The sequence below is a fragment of the Leuresthes tenuis genome, unplaced genomic scaffold (assembly GCF_036924035.1).
Source record: "Leuresthes tenuis unplaced genomic scaffold, fLeuTen1.0.hap1 SCAF_11, whole genome shotgun sequence".
NCBI classification, from domain to species: Eukaryota; Metazoa; Chordata; class Actinopteri; order Atheriniformes; family Atherinopsidae; genus Leuresthes; species Leuresthes tenuis.
The window spans coordinates 20,757,608-20,762,533 of NW_027325365.1; the positions used below are offsets into that span (position 1 = coordinate 20,757,608).

Consider the following 4,926-nt stretch of genomic DNA (forward strand, 5'->3'; position numbering starts at 1 on the left):
CTGCATTACTTGCTAAACATTACAGACAACTCTGCACATCCTCTACACTAAACAGCAATTAAGCAACAGAGCTGCAGTTGAATTGCCCAGAGGTGGAATGATAGTGTGATCATTTTAGATTTTTTAGTGCGAGTTCTGTAGGACTGCAGCCATACAGAAAAAGGAAAAAAAACAACAACACAAATATAAAATGCAACAGGAACACATCCAAGTGCTGCTTCATATGTAGCACACAGAGGCAGCCATCATAAATGTCCCCACCACAAATCATGTTTTCATCATCTCAGCACAAAATTAAAAGATTTTATTTCTCTTTTCAAATACCAGACATTGTATGGAATGACATATGTATGAGCCAACATAGAGACCCAAGCAAGCTGACTCAGCTTATGCTGGACTGTGTCTGAAAAAAAAAAGAAGCAGGATCTGGTCCTGACAGAGGATAAATGCAGGAGAGATGCATGATGGTTTGTCCTGTGATTAAGCTACCAGTTGGAACTCCTCACAGCAGCCTTGGTTCACTTATACAAGTCATTTCAGCTGTGCCAGCTGAAGCTGACAGTAATGATGAGTTGCAGTGTAAACCACATGGTGGATGCCGTCTCACCAACAGCCTCCACAGACCTCAGACTGTCTGTGCAGGGATACACCTTGCTGTTAAATTGTTTTAAAAGTTTAAACAAACTTCTTTTCCTTTCCAGAAATTCATGGATAATGCACTAACGGTGCATTTATTCTACATTCAATAGGTCAACCCCACAATGGATGAGATTTGTCAACGCGAAAGTGGTTCTGGTAGCGTTACGATCTTCTTCTTTCTCTGCTTCTTCTTCCGTCGTTTTTCTGTCTCCCACTTAAGGCTCCTTTTTCTCCTCCGTTGACAGCTTTGCTCAACTGAAAAAAAAAAGAAGCAGAATTACTGAGTAAAAGGGAAAAAGAGAGCAAATAACAGCTCTTAGAATGTTTGGATTGTGAAACCAGAACATTAGTACAAACCATAATGGCTGGCCAAAAGAGCCCAATGCCTCTCCAGAACTTCGCTCTCACAGGCAATGATGTAACGCCAGCCATTTCACATGAAGCATTCGCTTGTTGTACTTCTCAGAGTCTATTTATACCTTCTTCATTTACTTAAAATAAAGCAGCCTATGTTAAGCGGGTGTCCTTTAAATAGCTTGTTTGTTTATACTGAAGGAATTAGAATACAACTTACTACTATTCTGGAAAACTTTGAAGTGCTTTGCACCTGCAAAGATGTGTTATTTATCAGAAAAAAAAAATGTTGCTTCTTTTTTTGGGGGGGTCAGAGAAACTGGCCTGTTTGTGATGATGTTCTGTGCTCAGATAGCCATAAAAGACTGATTTAATGGACATAAAACAGAAATGACTCACTCAACTGGCTGGTACAACCTGTGCTGTCTAGGATAGATACTTTTACTACTACAAAGCAGAGTGTGAGTGAGTGTGTGTGGCACGTGTGTTTGTGGTGCCAACCAGGCCTCAGTGTATACTATGCAGCAGAATAAACAAGTCTGTCTGTGTTCACAGGCTGTAATTAAAGCTGTATAAAAGTGCACACGCATGCAGTAACAGCACACGTCATGGCCCTCAGCGGCTCCGTCTCTTTCGGCCCTCAGCATGGGTTTGACAACAGCTGACCTAAACCACCTAAAGTTAACATCTCTGTGCAGATATATAGGAAACATAAAAACTTGGCATTAGTTGAGCTGCACAGGCACAGGGGGGCATGGCTCACATCGACAAAGTCTCATACACTAAAAGCCGTGTAAAAACACTCTGCTGTGTCTCACAGCCACCCTTTGCAGCCTTGTCTCGGCAAAGCTCTCCTCACAGCGCAGCACTTGGTATCAACAACTGCGGGAAACCTTGACTCAATTGGCTTATTACAGAGGGTAATCAGACCTCCCAGAAGCTCCACCACTGCCTCAGCAGTAAAATTAACCTACACATGACAGAAGACCACATCAGGCTGAAGCCTGCCAAAGTTTGGCTTAAACATAGACATACAATGTGGCCGGTAACGTCGCCTACCATGAGATGAGCTCAGCTCCAAGGTCTCACTGCTCAAAAATTACAGCTACCTGTGAGGATGTTTCATCTTGGTGAGAAGCAAAATAAATTCTAGGTTCAAAATATAATTTTTTTTCTTCCTGGGCATTATACAATATCTCACTGTGACTCATCTGATTCTTTTAATGTCACTTACATGGAATCTAAACTTAGCAAGCGATAATAAAGCAGAATATGCTATACTGTTTGTTAGTGAAGGATTTGAATGCTGACAAATGCTGGCACTTAAGTGTGTCTAATAGCTGGGGGTAAGCATGTGTAATCGAAGGCACATGATTATGTTTGTGTGTGTTATCTTTTAATTTCTTTGTCTGTGTCTTTCTGTGTGTATATGCACATGAGCACCAGAGACTCTCCACCATGGTTTCTGACCAGATTTTGCCCTCTGGTGGTGCAGTTCAGGCAGCACTGGTTTTACACCAACCTCTCAACAAGAGAAAAGCATGACTAATGACTGAAGTGCACATATGAATGATGTGTTTAAATGCAGAATGAGATTATGCCTTCCTTCAGATAACACCTTTTCCATAACTTGGTAGAAAGAGGAACTCTTGAAATAAACGTCTGCAGCAGCCAGACATTAAATAATGGCATGAAGACCTAATTTAAGTTGGCTTCAGTGGTTGAGTAAGGGGTTAACTATGAAGTAGTTACGGTAAAATTTAGGGGCAAGTCTCCAGAAAAATCATTAAAAAGTCACGGCAATATCTTCTGAAATGCTAGAAACTCAACAGAGTGTATGTTTGAGTGTATATCCTATATACACTGGCTCCGAACAGATCCTCTTGGAGCCAGAGATGGGCCATAAGTCCCACGCATTTCCCATGCTCACTCACACCAGGCAGTGAGTTCCACCTCACTGTCTCCCTCCTCTGTCTTTCTCTCACTCATTTTCACCCTGTCATGTCCTCTTCTCCTCTCCTTTTCATTCTCGTTTCCGTCATCACCACTGCCATTATCATCCCACTTTGTTTTTAGCTGATTTTCAGCCTGACCTCATCTCTGGGGGAGGATAATTACCAAATGGGGACACCATGTTTTAACAGTGATTTTGAGGTCAGCCACTCGCTAACGTTTGCTGAGTCTTTTTTGTTCTCGACAGTGAAACTTGCCAATGTTCCTGCCCTCTAACCCCCCACCCCTCGGCCCCCCAAACTCACTCCCTAAACCCCCATGCACGCATTGGTCCATATTGAGACTGCTTTAGGAGCCTCAGTATGGACCAATGCAATCTCTCACTGTCGAAAGAGTTGGCAGGGCACCCTCTGAGCACTGCGTCTTGGAACATTGTGTCCATGCACTGCTAGATGTTAAAGAGGGGTGGCTGTGGCGAATGTGGCATGGCTTTGCAGAAATGCCAGCCTATGGAGTCCAGCCACACCAATGCTATATTTGTGTTCAAACACTTTGTTGAAATGCAAAGTATAAGGTAGTGTACTTTTTTTCTTTTACTTAACAACACAAGATGTAGTTTGACTTTGCAAAAAAAAAAAAAATCCGAAGGTTAGACCTTTTCCCAATAATCATCTGAGTTGTACTGTATCTGTATTGACAGTCTGAGTGACTACAGGTTTTATGAATATGACCTGGTTTGGGAACGATGTTGAGGCAGGTGGCCAGTGGTGAGAACGACAGATAGGTATGGACCCTGAGTGAGTAAAGCAGGGGGCTAAAAGAGCTGCGCTGGTATTCCACTCACCTTGGGAACGTAAAATACTATCCCTGTGGAAACAGCATGAGGCGTGGGGGAAGGGGTCAATCGTTGCTTCTAGGCATAGATCACATAACTGGTCTGAGCATAGGTCTATGCCTGCTTCAGCTGTAGAGAAGTTCTAGAAGAAAAAAACAAAGAAATTCATAGATCAGTATAAGCTTGGTTTATTATAAAGAAAAAAAAACATAAGAGAAAGTGACCAAATTAAAAATGATCAATTAAGTTACAGAATCACTTTTCATGAAAAGCAGACACATATCTGAATCTCCACCTATTACTAAACATTAATTTCCCAGTAACACCCATCACTGTCCCTACGTGTCAGTTTGAAGGAGCAGCATTCAGGGAATGTAACTCATGTTGTACGTGCCTCGAGGTTGCCACAGAAATTAAGCACATAGGTGTAAAGAAATGCCAGTCAGCCTCTGCATGGCTCCTTCAGTTCAGCTCCTGGCAGTGTGCTGGCAAGGCCGAGGCCCAGGAATGCTGTGCCCATCTGTCAACACGGAGCTGCCTTCCCTGGCAGATGCCACAGAGGATTTTTGTAACTTGGCCTGGCAGTAGCTGAGAACCTAGGGCTACAAGGAGATTATGTGCTCGGATAATATAGACCTGCATGCATTAGTGTGTCAGTTTACAATAGAAGTGAGTACACTCTTCTGCAATATCACCTGAATGTGAAATGGTTCAAAACTATGCCACCTCACAGAGAGTTCTAATTTGAACAACATGCCATGTGCCCTTATGTAAAATTAAAAGCAATCTTGATTCAGGAAATCGATTCATCAGAAATAAGCACACCTTCCAAGAGTGAGATAAAAATCTTGTATTGTTTCAACAACTCAAAGGCCCATCTTCCTTTTTGATGACGTGTTGCAGGGAGGATACCAGTGAAGCACAACCTTCTGGGGATACTGCTATCCTGTGGAGACTCTTTGGTTTAGCTGCTTTTTCCTAGACAGGTTGTGTTGTTCTCCATGTAAAATATTCCAAAGGTGCTCTTTTGGACTGAAGTCAGGCAACAAACCTGGCCAGCTCATAGCTTTCACTGTTTTTCTTCTGCAAAAAGATGTGTGATATTTTTTTAAGATTTCCTTGTTATAATGCTGGAAATGTTCTCC

At 42.3% G+C, this 4,926-nt stretch overlaps 1 long non-coding RNA gene across 1 annotated transcript; it reads right to left on the minus strand.

Moving 5' to 3' along the window:
* Positions 1-289: 289 nt before the first annotated feature.
* On the minus strand, positions 290-3,857 carry LOC140318662 (uncharacterized). Its single transcript, XR_011917844.1, has 2 exons — positions 3,791-3,857; positions 290-894 (listed from the first exon to the last, which is right to left on the minus strand). It is a non-coding gene; the product is annotated as an uncharacterized lncRNA (long non-coding RNA).
* Positions 3,858-4,926: the final 1,069 nt, after the last annotated feature.